The sequence below is a fragment of the Grampus griseus genome (genome assembly GCF_964374135.1).
Source record: "Grampus griseus genome assembly, chromosome: 4".
Classification (NCBI taxonomy): domain Eukaryota; kingdom Metazoa; phylum Chordata; class Mammalia; order Artiodactyla; family Delphinidae; genus Grampus; species Grampus griseus.
The window spans coordinates 96,515,852-96,531,033 of NC_138997.1; the positions used below are offsets into that span (position 1 = coordinate 96,515,852).

General features: G+C 38.8%; 1 protein-coding gene across 1 annotated transcript in view; it reads left to right on the forward strand.

Moving 5' to 3' along the window:
- Positions 1–15,182, forward strand: part of KCNIP4 (potassium voltage-gated channel interacting protein 4) — a gene marked incomplete at its 5' end in the record, with an annotated part of 525,330 nt that overhangs the window by 147,189 nt on the left and 362,959 nt on the right. The window lies entirely within an intron of this gene.

Here is a 15,182-nt window from a genome sequence, read left to right on the forward strand (position 1 = left end):
AACAAAAGAAGCCGCTTTTCCCCCCTCAAGATATGTATCTTCAAATTTGTAAAGTATCACACACAAAAGAAATGAAAGAAGGAAAAACATGGAAGAGTGGGGGGGAGAGAAAGAATCCCTTCTGACTCCCCTGATTAGAAAGCTTGAAGAATCAACTGTTGAGAGTTGAGAGATGCCTCTTTACAGGCATTAAGTGGTTAGGCTATTTGCCATCTCAGGAAATGCCACTCACTGCTGCTCTCTTTTGGCTGAAAGGGTTACTTTTTCTCCATGAAGATACAGTGATTTGCATTGTGATGGGCAGCTCTTCTAGTGTACCAGTGAGTAGTCAGGTACCCGAATTTTAAGGGGACTCTGAGGTCTTTCTGCCCTTGAAAATTCACTGTGAGTGTTGATCCTTTACCATGCTCCACCTTGATCATTATTGCTAGAATATTTCACCAAGACAATGGGACAGAAAAAGGAGACATTAACCTGATGTATTTGTTAGCTTAATAGGATGATCAATGGAATGGAACACAGAGGTCAGTTTTGAGAAGGGGCTAGAAGTTCACAGGGTGTTGGCTAAGGAAGAGCATGGACATAGCTGAGGTTGTATAGATTAATAGTATGAAGTTAGGAGCGGTCTCGGAGAAGGTGCTTAAGGAGAAGGGATAGTGGCCACTGAAGACACGTTTTGCCAAATTACGAGTTTTGGGCTGAACCAATTGTTCTCCCTGAGTGGTATCAGGACTTAGGGGTCTGACTGAATCCTGCTTTCTCTACCAAATCTGTAGATTCCATACTGCTGGAACCCTCCAGCAATGGTACTGAACTTCATGAATTGGTTTGGATTGGAAGATGACTCCCTAGCATGTCTCTTTGATATATGGTTCGCTGAACTGCATCCCAGGAGAATTGTAATTGACCTAGGTTTCCAAGATGGAGGAGAGGAGAGAAACCATATGGAACATTCTGGTTAGAGCCCATCTCTAACGGTTGGACAGTCTCCTCAAGATTCAGCACACTGAACTTCCAGCTGACAAGCCCCACAACTGCCCAATCCCTATTTACTACTGAACTAATAGCACATTTCAGTGTGGTGATGCTTGAAAAGAAGGATGCATGCTTGAGTCTGTGCACTTTGCTGCTTCCATTGTTCCTTCTAAAAAATATTCTTTGCTAATTTTCCCAAAAGATTACTAGCTTCCTCCAGTGGTTATTTGTTCTTCAGGCAAGTCATTAGGTGGGGAACAGAAGGTCAGAAAACAAAACACTTTGTACCATAGGCCATTAAACAGTTGTAAATAAAATTAAAACCCAGAGATATGTTGGGACCTTGGGGCAAGGCAAGCATCTGGAAACATTTTCAAGGCTCTGAAAATTTAAGACATTACTTTAAATTACACAGTTAGTGTCAGAGCCAAGGCTATACTCTAAAAACAACTTTCCCCAGTCACCTACAGAGTATATTTTAAACCTGTGGTAAAATAACTTTGTTTTGGAATATATAGTAAATTCTGCTACTTAGGCTGAATTATAAATTTAATGGTAACAGTTAAGATTTACTGACCATTTACTTTGTGCCAAGGACTGCTAAGCACTTAATATGGGATATTTTAGTTATTATTTATAATAACAATATGAGGCAGATATTATTACTTTCCCCATTTGACGAGAGAGAAAAGTGGAGCTCAGTGATATTCAGTAATTGACCCAAAGCTAATAAGTGACATAAGCCCGGGCAAAACCTGTTGTGTTAGGGCTTTTGAGCCGAAGTTTGTCCTCACCATGCAGTACTCTTAGTATGCAAATATTCTGAGTAGTCACAAGCAATTACTGGTATACTTGCAAAAGTAAGTTTTCAATTAAAAAATTGTGGGGACTTCCCTGGTGGCACAGCGGTTAAGAATCCGCCTGCCAATGCAAGGGACATGGGTTCGAGCCCTGGTCTGGGAAGATCCCACATGCTGCGGAGCAACTAAGCCCCTGCGCCACAACTACTGAGCCTGTGCTCTAGAGCCCGCGAGCCACAACTACTGAAGCCCACGCACCTAGAGCCCATGCTCTGCAACAAAGAGAAGCCACCACAATGAGAAGCCTGTGCACCGCAATGAAGAGTAGCCCCCACTCACCGCAACTAGAGAAAGCCCACGCGCAGCAACAAAGACCCAATGCAGACAAAAATAAATAAATAAATAAAATGTATAATTATATATAACTAAATTTAACCTTCTTTTAGGATTCAGAAAACTGTTTAGGATTTTGCACTGTATTGAGGTAATAATCTTTGATAGCACTTAATTATCCTGCAAAAATGCAAATATGATGGCTAATAGAAAGTTTGGCACTAAAACATTGTGACTAATGCTTGCTGAAATATGTGATATAGACCATATGCTTTATTAATTAAAGATCTATAAAAATAAAAATAAATATTAATTAGTGAAATTAGGCACGGGACAAATACTGCATGATTCAGCTTATATGAGGAATCTAAAATAGTCAAACTCATAGAAACAGAGAGTAGAATGGTGGTTGCCAGGGGCTTTGGGAAGACGTGGAGAGTTGCTTTTCAATGAGTATGCAGTTTCTTTTACGTAAGATGAGTACGTTCTAGGACTCTGCTGTGCAATATTGTGCCTGTAGTCAACAATGCTGTATTGTGCACTTAAATGTTTGTCAAGAGTGTAAATCTCATGTTTAGTGTTCTTACTACAATAAGAAAACTGGTGATTGATTGCACATCTTTTCCATAGTGGTCCAATAGATCCTCATTCAAATTAGTTTTTTTACATAAGAATATGTGTCATCGCCAGTGAAGTCATTTTAATGACAGTAGTTATCTAGCACCAGTCCATATCATCTTAAAAGCACTGTTCCTTCCCTCTTTGACCCTTAACCACATCTCTAATTTTAATTGAGGGGAATAATGCTTTTGACCAGCAGAGAGCAGCAATGATATACTTTGTAAGAGCAAGTCTGGTGAACCTGATCATCTTTTCTAAAATGTCCACTTTGTGAGATCCACAAAGATTCTGTCTTTAGTGATCACAGTCTTTGAGCGGCTTATTGTTAAAAGATCCTGGGAATTCCCTGAACTCAGCGTAGGAGGTTGTTGCTGCTGGCCTAGATCTCCATCTCATGGTATAGTCCTGCTGGTACCAAGGGAGGCATCAGCTCCTGCTTACAGCTTTGCCTCCTGGTCCAGCTTTGCCTGCTGCCAGCAGGGACCAGACGCCTGGGTCAAGAAGTCTCACTGCATCATGTGGTTTCTGTCTTTATTGCCCATCTCTGTTCAAGGCCAGACATTGTGGTGTGTCATGGAGTTTGTATGGTACTCTATGTTGATCCATAATGTGGCCTTCCTATGTAAAAGGCTGTTACGGATCTTCAAGGATAATGGACGGGATCACATTGATAAAGGAGGAGTAGACAGAAGACATAGCTTGGGGGTGTATATTTTCAGAAAACAAGAGTAGAGGAGATATCCATTGACAGAGGAATGGATAAAGAAGATGTGGTACCTATATATAATGGAATATTACTCAGCCATAAAAAGGAATGAAATTGGGTCATTTGTAGAGACGTGGATGGACCTAGAGACTGTCATACAGAGTGAAGTAAGTCAGAAAGAGAAAAACAAATACTGTATATTAACACATACATGTGGAATCTAAAAAAATGGTATAGATGATCTTATTTGCAAAGCAGAAATAGAAACACAGACGTAGAGAACAAACGTATGGATATGAAGGGGGAAAGGGAGAGGTGGGATGAATTGTGAGATTGGGATCGACATATATACACCATTGATACTATACATGAAATAGGTAACTAATGAGAACCTACCATATAGCACAGGAAACTACTCAGTGCTCTGCGGTGACCTAAATGGGAAGGAAATCCAAAAAAGAGGGGATATATATATACATATAGCTGATTCTCTTTGCTGTACAGTAGAAACTAACACAACATTGTAAAGCAACTATACTCCAATAAAAATTTTTAAAAAAAACGAATAGAGGAGATAGAATAGGAACCTACAATAAAGGAAGAATCTGTGAGTAGAAGCCAAGAGAAGAGATCATTTCAAGAACAGGAGGTCCAATTTTTAAATCCCCTTGGTGATGGTGAAGGTGAACTTAGAAAAGTTGTTGACTTTGGAAACAAATGGTTTGGGGGGACCTCAACAACAAATAAGTCCTCTCATTTTGAGGACTCCAGCTAGATTACATGGGGTTAAAGGGAAGTGGTTTATGGAAGAATTGCACAGAAGTAAGTTGGTGTTAAAGCAACTTGGGAAAGAGGAGGGAAGTAGAAAAGTATGAGTAATAGCACAGAGACTTTAAATTAAAAGTAAATGAATGGTCTCAATCTGCTCATTAAAGCAAAAAACCTTAGCTTTCTGGTATATGTGTGCTTGTTTCTTTGAAGGTTGGTGTCTTGAGAGTAGAAAATAGAAATTGTATGAAATACAATTTAATAAAAAGAATGATGAATAGTCCCAAGAGTTTGGCTGAGATCATATAAAAAGAGATTGTGTTAGAATCAGAAAAAATTGTAATCATATTGTCTTAATTTCTGCGACTTCCAGTATTCAGAAGAGAGTGGGTGGTAAGATTTGCTGAGTCAGTGGCATTGATTAGGATGGTGGAAGATCAAGGAGGCTGATGAATCCAGGGAAAGGATGGTTGAATTGCCTAACCTAGGAGTTTAGACAGAATACAAAACAAGAATAAGTGAGGCACCACAATGGACCAGGGAATATGAGTGTGAGAAAATGAGAGTCCTGTTGGGCTCCATGAGATTATGGGATGCAGAAGATACTGTCCTGATTTTCCAATTGCCTCACCAATCTGCCTTGATCCTTTTAGTATTTGGCACACGGGAGATAGTACATATTGCTAAATCAGTTGATAAGTATTGTTAAACCCGTCTTAGCATCATGTAATAATTACCCGTGAGGCAATTAATGAATTCCCATCCCTAAATAAGAGATTATTTTGACATTTTCCAAAACTTCGTATTCTAACATCCTATCGATCGCATCTGCTGCGTAGCCAGAAACCCATACAGAGGCTTTTGCACTTTACCTACTCTGCCTGTGGAGTCCAGGGTCACATCTTCAGAGCTACTGAGGTCTAGAAAGCTAAACCTGGAAGATTCCTTGGGAGCAGTGAGCAGTGAGACCACATAATTTACTTTCCAAACCAAGACACCTTTGAAAGAGGACACTTTCAATAATTAGCCAGATTGTAATTAAAAACTGAGAATGTCATCTAGTGCAACCCCTTGTTCTACAGATGAGAAATGAAGGCTCCAAGAGGGTAAGTGAGTTATCCTAATCTAGTGTCTCCATTCAACAAGTATGAGGATTTGGGTAAACGTTGGAAGCCTTAGATGATTTGCTGGGTGCTATGTTACAAAAGCAAGCGGCGAATCCATTTCTGCCAAATGTCCAAGCATCTAATAGCAAGTGGTACAAGAACAAGGTAGATGGATACAAGCTGTCCCTACACCCTTGGTGAAATTCTGGCTCTTGGCCTCTTATGCACCTGATAAACATATTGTGTGAAAAGTTCTGAAAGCGTGTGCAACAAAGTCCTCTTATTTTACATTTTAAATGATTTAATTTGAAATATTTTCAAACTCAGAGAAAGCCTACCAGGTCAGCATAAAGTCCTATCCTTCATTTTACCCAGTTTCCCCATTACCTCTCCCCCCCTCCTTCCTTCTCTCTCTCCCTCCTTCCCACTTTCTGAATCAGAAATCAACACTGATCAACACTGCCATGTAATCCACTGACTCTATCTGAGAAACCGTATCTGGAAGACAGATTCTTGAACATGTGAACTAAGTGTTCCTGAGCTTTAGATTGAAGTTACTTCATATACAAGTATACGTCATATCATTTATGCCAAAGTACTTTTTAACGTTTTTTTTACTGAAGCGTAATCTATGTTCATAAAAGTACACGTGTCCTAAATTTACATCTTGATGGATTTTTACAAACTGGACACACTTGTGTAACCGTTGACTAGGTTGAGAACATAACCGGCATCTCAGAACCCACCCTCATGCTCCCTTCCAGTCATTATGACCTCCCACTATGGTAACCACTGTCCTGATTTCTAACAGCAGAGATGATTTTTTTACTTTTGGTTCTCTATGTAAATGTGAAACATACAGTATGTACTGTTTTGTTGTTGGCTTCATCTGCTCGAAATTATCTTTACTGCATTCATGCACATTGTTGCTGCATGGTAGTCTATGTGTGAATTCTAGGTCATAATCATTTTATCTATCCTGTTATCTATTCTATTTAATTTTTCTACTATTGATGGTCATTTTGGTCATTGTGGCTATTTAAAAATGTGCTGCTGTGAACGTGTATATGCATTTCTGTTAGATATATAAATAGGGGTGACATTAGTGGGTCATAAAACATATGCATATGTTCAACTTTATATACTGTAGTATTTTAAAGCTACTTACAGTGGATATAACATCAGTTATACTACAAATCTACAAATAGACAAGTACCCAGAGCTATTAACCCCACTCTAATAATCTTTTCATCATTCACTCATTTATCTTTTAACATATTTATATATAGCTCCTATATGGACAGTTATAGGCACTGTAGATACAAAAAGCAAACCACTTCCATCCCATGTCTTCACTTTCAAGGAATTAACAGTAGGGTGGAATCTATTAAGGATTAGGGTGAGCCATAGAGAATTTTTTTTATTGAAGTACAGTTAATTTACAATGTGTTAATTTCTGCAGTACAGCAAAGTGATTCAGTTATACATACATATACATTCATTTTCATATCATTTTCTATTATGATTTATCACAGGTTATTGAATAGAGTTCCCTGTCCTATACAGTAGGACCTTGTTGTTTACCCATCCTATATATACTAGTTTGCATCTGCTAACCCTGAACTCTCACTCCATCCCTTCGCCACTCCCCGTCCCCCTTGTCAACCACAAGTCCGTTCTCTATGTCTGTGAGTCTGTTTCTATTTCATAGACAAGTTCATTTGTGCATAGAGCAATTTTTTAATAAAAGGAGGAAGACCTACGTTACTCAATGGAGAAGCTTCTTGGAACTGATGCTTCTGAATTGCATTTTGAAGAATGGCCAGGAATTACACAGATGATAAAGGGAAAAAAAGGAATTTTAGTTGTGCAGTGGTTCAGAGGCAGTAAAACAGTACAGTAATTCACAAACCTAGTTACACATTAGAATCATCTAGAAAATTTTTAGAAATATGATGCTTGGTATCCATCTCAGACCAATTAATTAAGAATCTCTGCAGGTAAGGCCTGGATATCTGAAATTTTTACAATCTTGCCAAGTGATTCTAATGTAAGGTCATGATTGAGAACCACTGGCTTAGTGGATTTACAAAACTTCAAGTCGTTCAGTATGGTTTATGCATAGTATAGGAGGGAGGAAATAGTAATAAAAAATCTTAGAACTGAAGATCAATGAGCAGGCTATTATCCAAGGCTTCCTCCTTGGTCAAAAGTTTCGACAAGAAAAAAAAAGACAACATTGACACTTTATGTAATTCAGCTAATATAGCATGAAAAATAGGTAGAGGAGTGGTGTTTACAAAGTCTCCAAGTCAGGAATGTATAAAACCTAATTTACATTCAAACTGGTTTAGTTAGCATTTCTGCTTCAACACCAGTTACATTATCTCACGTTTTTTGACACATTTGTCCCAAGAACATCAACTTATACCAAACAAACACGTTTTAAAATAGCGAACTTCAGAGAATCTGACCCTAAATATTTTACATTTATAATGACCCTAGGTCTGTGTCTCTCTATACTGTGAAGTGAGAAAAATTCCCCAGTGTTGAGAACCTCTGTAAATTCACTATTTCCAAGGTCACCAACAGCCTGTTCACTGCTTGGGAAGTGGGGATTTTGGACGCCAGCAGCTGCTGTGTGTGAGTGAGGGAAGCCAAAGTCACGATACGTGAGGTTTATACCTGAATTATACTCCCCGCACAAGAACCAGTGGAGTGTGGAGAAAAAACATGGTTTCTGTGGTTCGAGAGACCTGAGTTCCTGTTTCCTAAAATCCCAGTTTCATCAGTTCCCAAAGGGGTGAGCCTGGAGACAGTCGTTCAATCCTTCGGAACGATTTTCTTATTTGTAAAATGGAAGGGTAACCAATATTTTATTGAGTGTGAACTCTTTCCCAAGCATTGCATGTATGCTTTTAACAAGTACAACCTTATTTAATCGCCCCAATGAATGAATTACTATGAAGTAATTAGCATTAATAGCCCATTTTACATATCAGGAAAAGGAAGCTTAAAACTTAAGTGACCAACTCCAAAACCTGATCTTTTACTTACCGCATAGCATTCACTTCTTAACACAAAACATATGGCCTCCAGTCATAGTGCCCCTTACTGATCATATATAAGCAAGAGATGGGCTACATTGGTTTGAGTATGTTGCTAGTAAGAGTCATTTCTCCCAGAAAAATGCCAATAATTATGCTTTCTATCTTTAAACGAAGTATTTATTGAGCACCTACCATATGCCAGGTCCTTTTCTAGGCACTGTGTATGAGAAGGGGTTGGAAAATATCCATATTCAGTACACGTTTGTCTCTTAGAAGGCAGGACATTTCAGGAAATAGCATCTTCATCCTCAGTCCAGATAGCTTCCTTTATGACTTGGTAGAGGGGAAAAAACTGCTAGAAATGCTCTTTTTTTTTTCTTGGGTGGTATTTATTTTATTTTATTTTTTAATAAGTTTATTTAATTTATTTATTTTTGGCTGAGTTGGGTCTTTTTTGTGGTGCGCGGGCTTCTCATTGTGGTGGCTTCTCTTGTTGCAGAGCACGGGCTCTAGGCGCATGGGCTCAGTAATTGTGGCTTGTGGGCTAGAGTGCAGGCTGAGTAGTTGTGGCACCCAGGCTTAGTTGCTCCGCGGCATGTGGGATCTTCCTGGACCAGGGATTGAACCCATGTGCCCTGCATTGGCAGGCGGATTCTCAACCACTGCACCACCAAGGAAGCCCCAGTATTTGTTTATTTAAAAACCTGTTAACAGAAATATAACTATGTCATGTTTTGAAGCGTTGCCTGCTTCCAGAGCAAGTACTAAGTTGAATTTTGCTTTGAAAGTTTTTTTAACCAGGGGGGAAAAGATCCTGAAAGTCATGGGCTTCTGTTATCTTCATTCCATGTGAGCATCTCTGTCTGGGCTCTTTTCCCTCGACTTCCCCTCTTCATCTCTATGAAAGATGTTTGCAGCTTCCTGAGTTTTTATGTTGTTGTAGCTTCTCCTTGAAGCTCTTTGTAATACAGATGATTGAACAAGCTAGTATGATTTATTCTAATTCCCCAGCTTATTAAATCAAGCACTTGAAGGTCAGTGTTAAACAGAAACACAGTGTTAAACAGACCAGGAGTTCTTTTAATAAACATAGATGGTTATGCAAGGCAAATGTGATAGGAGCCAAAGGAACAGAGGCTTCTGTTTTAGGTTGTCTTTAATATACTCTTATAAATATAGATTGAGGTGGATAATGAATTTCTTTGCCCCAGAAGCCTGGAATGATTTGTATATACCTTTATAAACTTCTGATTATGCAGGACATCCCGTTTAACATAAAGTGACTGATAAAGGAGAGGCTACAAAAATGGAAGACTGATGGCCTCTAAGTGGGAAAAAAGCAAATGGAGAATGCCAATGATTTAGTAATTGAAGAATATAATCTGCTAGCCAAGATTTCTCTACATTGACATGTTGGAGAGTTCCTGATATTCAGCGTCTTAATTTATTCATTTCATTTATTCAACAAACGTATGTTGAGCACCTATTTTCTGCTGGGAGATATTCTAAGTTCTGGGGATATCGCAGGGAAGAGAACAGGCAAAGTCATGCCATCATAGGGTTTATATTCTACTGGGCCTCTGGTGGGGTGGAGGATGTTGGGGAGGCATTGGAGGGTCAGATAAGATGGCAGTGCAGATGATAAATAAGTAAACAAATTATGAATAAGGTAATTGTAGATAGAAGTCGATGAAAAAATAAACAATCATGAGGAACAAGGTCAAGTATGACTTTATGTTTGGCTTGATGCAAAGCAGACCTTGAGACAAAGAACTGGAGGCAAGTGACTTATTTTGGAGTTGATCCCAAGAAGTACAGTGAGAAAGTAGGGAATTGAGACAGTAACATGAGGAGAGCCAGTTGAGACCAGAAAACAGCCTTCCTCTGGCAGTGGGTTGCAGAGAACCATTGCTCTGTCTGGGGACTGTCAGCCTGGGTCCTCAGGACAGGTTGACTAAACAGCTTTTGCAGATATCAGAGTGAGGAAAGACCTTTTGGATGGTATCCTCTGGAGTTGAGACCTGAATGGTGAGGAAGACTTGGGCTTGTGAGGATCTGAATGCAGAATATTCCAGGTAGAGGGAATAGCAGATGCAAAGGCCCAGAGGTAGAAACAAGCTTGCCTCTTGCAGGAACAGAAAGACCATTGCCTTTGCGGTAAGGGTGAAGATTTTGGATTTGATATTTATACCTGACCTTGGTAGAAAGCCCGTGTGAAAGCCTAGATACCAGTCTTCTTTCCATACTGATGGTTTGCCTTGGCAAGAAATAAACCTACTTTAAAAAATTTCTCTTTTGATTTAAAGGTGTCAGAGCACCATTATTATTTGCTTTGTGTCTGTAAATAAACTATTTGTCTTCTCTGGACCATGATTTTCTCATGTGTAAAATGGGACTATGGACCCGTTCCTTTCCAGAAACATGCTTATTCCTCTTCACTAAATTGTAAGCATCAGGAGAGCAGGAACTTTTTTTGCTAGCTTCTCTCCCTCTTACACAATGTTGGTGCTCAATACATATCCATTGACCCAAGGTTGCATTTTTGTTTCCCAAGGGCCATGAGCTTCAGAGTCAGATATACAATAGCTCAAATCTGCCTTCTCCTTGTTTGAGCTGTGCTCCCTAGCACAAATTCTGTCATTTCTCAGAAACTCCATTTCCCTGTGTGTTCCGTAGGGATTTTCTTTGTAGTGCTTCTCTTAACAAAAACCACCAGAATTACATGAGATATTGTATGTGAAACCACCTAGCCCAACACCAAGTGCTTACCTGATTTATTACCATCCCATCTTTTGGCCCTATAAGGCCAGTAAGGGCTTACCCTGTAGCCATGATGGTCTCCAGGAAGTGCTCTGATTACAGTCCTGGGCTTCCAAGGAAGATCACCATTTGGATAACATAATAGATCACATTTATTTTAATCATTAGAGTCTTTGATGTTGTGTTTATACTTGGTAAAAGGTCATGGAAAACTGAAGCTAAACTTAGACTGGAAAGGTTACAGGCTTGTCTGCTCAAGACAATTGCAGGGAATCTATAAACTCGAGTCTGAATCATTAACTGAAGCCCCCTGTTCACTCCAAATGCTTTACATCTGAACCCTAATAACTGAAAAGGAATTGTCCAAATTAAGGAATCAGCCATACAGTAACCACTGCTATCCATCTGGGAAACCCCCCCTTTCCTCAACCCAAGAGAAAGTAAAATAACAAACTTTTAAAAAAGACGTTATGATTAGTGTGCTCCTTATGGAATCTCCCCTCAGAATAGCTGTGCTAAAGTATGTAAGGAGTGATGTGACCCTCTTACTTCACTTTTAATAATAAGAGGTTAGAATGAAACAGACCATTATGTTGGGGAATGGGGGTTCGAAGTGTCGTTGTTTTGTAACCTGATTGTAGAGACATTCAGAGTTCAAAAGCCTCGTTATTTCCTTTCAGCTCAAATCACTTGTAGTGTCTGGTATTCCAGTGGTTTTCAAAGTGTGGTCTGAGGTCCAGCAAACTGGACCATAGGATCACCTAGGAACTTGTTGAAAATACAAATTCTCGAATCTCACTGCAGACCTATTGAATTAGAAACTCTGGGAGTGGGCCTAGAAATCTGTTTTAACAAGTCCTCCTGGAGGTTCTGATGCACACTGAAGTCTGAGAACCACTGCTTTATTCATTTATCAAAGAGTGGGGAAGGAGAGCTTCTCTAGAGCAAAGGGCAGGGGCAGGGGCATCATTTGGGACTTGGGGTCCCACCATCTTCAGGTGGGGCAGACTTGCATGGGGACTCCTGTTTGCCTCCATCCTTTAGGTACCTTGGATAACTCTAAACTATCAATACTTCACTTCTGACTTCACTACCCCAAAGTCTCACCACTTCCTTTAAGACTTTGGCTTAAATGACTAATGTCAGTCATCAAGGTTTTCCAGGATAAGAGTGCTAAGGTATTGAGAGCAGGTGCATGAGATCATGCTGATAAGGGAAGGGACAAATAAATATGTATATAAAAGCTGCCCTTCCCATTCCATTCTGGGGCCAAACATCCGTTGACAATACTAAGCCAGCCTCACAGTCAAGGTGGCATCATTGAATGATCTTGGGATTTACTTTGCCAAGAGTCTGTAACTTTTTCATCACTGAATGTCATAAAGACTCCCTTCCTTTTTTTCTAGCTCCGTTAGTGCCAGGCTCAGAAAGATGGGGATAAGGGAAAATCAAAAGAAGAAGAAAAAAATCCGTTCCATTAAAATATTAAATGACCAACTTAGAGAAGGCAGACAGCAAGGAATGTCATAGCTAGAAAAGATTCTGGCCATAATTTAATTTGAACCACTTGTTTTTAGATGGAGGAAGCAGAGGCTAAGAGGGGTGAAATAACGTCTGAAGATCACAGATTAGAGCTCCGTTTTTCCAAATTTGTACTTTTGCCACTACCAGTAGTTTTCGAAATGGAGACCCTGAATTTCACTACAGGGGTCCCTGAGATCATCTTAGAGGTCCATAAAGTAAAAAATATTTTCATAGTAATAATAAAACCGTACTTACCTTTTCTTTCTTATACTCTCAAATACAGAGGAGTTTTCCAAAGACTGCATGCTATTAATACCACAAATTAAATGAAGAAGCAGAGATGAAAATCCAGCTATTCTATTAAACCAGACAGAAAAGAGATTTGCAAAAATGAAAACCAGTGTCACTCTTCTCACTATTTCTTTGTTTTAGAAAATATAGTTCTTTGTCGTAAAATATGTTATTTGGGGCATGTAATGGGTTTAGTTTTGTTTTTATAAATAAATAATGTTTTTAAACCATTAGTTTTCACTTTTAGTATAGTAAATACTGATAGATAAAACCTACATAAACAAAAGTTCTTTGTGGTCCTTAATTTTTAAGAGTGTAAAGAGGTCCTGAGAGCATAAAGATTGAGAACAGCTACACTCTACCATAACATTAAAAATAAATGGTTGAATCTCAATACAGTTAGAAAAAGACAATTTTGAAATTATAAACTTCGTGAGGGAAGAGATATTTGTCTTTATCTGCTCAGAATGATTTTCCAAGTTCTTAAATCAGTGTCTGGCATGTAGTAGGCATTCAATAAATATTAACTGAACAAATAAAATATATTTTATACAAAAGTCAACAGTAAGTATTCAACATAGTTTTAAAGTAATTCAGAGACAAAATTCTTTCACAGGAACTGCCCCATCTCTAGAGTCTTGGAAGTAGAAACTAGAATCAGTGGCAGATAACCCCAACCTCAATAGACATCCTGATGTTCCAAAATCAGCATAAAGCAAGAAGTACCAGGATGATGTGCTATAGCCCCTTTTCACCTGTGTTCCCTTCTCAATTCCCCTTCTGCCTCCCCATCTTCTACATAATTCTGTTTTGAGTACCAGGTTTATCTTAAGATGCAGAGAGGTGACCTGGAAAATTATAACTTAGGGAATATGAAGTTCTGGCCCCATTTCCATTTTTATTGTGCTCAGAATCATCAGATGACCCTGAATAACTGGGGAAAAATATAGATTTATAAAAATTACACACTGATATATTTTCCTTAGGCTACAAGTTTTGTTTGGTTTTGTTGAGAAATAATTCCAACAAGAGAAATGTTTAATAAATTAAACCTACCATTCCAGCCCTCTGTAAAGTGTCAGGATTAATGCTTCTTCTCCAAAATGGAACTCTTCCTGACAGAGAAAATGTTTCTGTTTCATCATCAGAGTCTGCTGTGTACAAGACAGAGTGACTCTTTTGGTTTTAGTATTTTGCATGCATTGTCCTCTTGATTGATTGTGTCAAGTCCAAAGGTTGGCCATTATCTTAATCCATTCAGGCTGCTATAACAAAATACCATAGACTGGGTGATTTATAAAGAAAAAAATTATTTCTCACAGTTCCAGAGGCTGGAAATCCAAGATCATGGTGCCTGCAGATTTGGTGTCTGGTGAGTATCCACTTCCTGGTTCATAGATGGCCAGCTTCTCCCTGTGTCCTCACATGGCAGAAGGGGCAAAGGAGAGCTCTGTGTTGTCTTTTCTTATAAGTGCACTCATTCCATTCATGAGAGTTCTACACTCATGACCTAAGCACCTCCCAAAGGCCCCACCTCCAAACACCATTACACTGGACATTATGATTTTAATATATGAGTTTGGAGGGTGGGGCACAAACATTCAGACCATAGCAACCATCATCTCCATTTCAATATCCAAAAGTCTGAGGCTCAAAGAGGCAAATTAACTCTGAATAAGACCTCAAATTAGGGTTACAATCCAGGCTTTTGGAGTCCTTTTGCAGGACCTTTTATTTTCATGACAGTATATTAGAAAGGTCTGACTAAATCATATTGCCACTTTCGTAGTTAACCTAGAGAGGAGAAAGGCTATATGTTGGACAGTGTACTTTTGTTTTACATGCCATACTTCACTTACTTCTTCCCTTACATTATGACATTTTAAATAATCAGGAATATTCAGTTCAGAGAAGTTAAGTAACTTGCCAAAGGTCACACAGCTGGAATTAGAGGTAGTATTTTAGTAAAACATGTTTTCTTTCTTTGCGGATTCCATTACAAAATAGTACCTTCAAAATGAGAAGTACCTTCAGAAGGAATATTACCTTTTCAGGTATAAGATTCTTTTTTTATGTAATAAGACAGTGCTTTAAGCTTGGGTGCATGATTACCCAGCATCAAACAACAAAATAAAGAAAAGCTAAGATGATTTCAAACATTTAAGCAATTTAAATTGCCCAGCAATCAAGAAAATTAATGTTTAATACACATTAAGAATCACTAGAATGCAATCTCTAAGTATAGGCA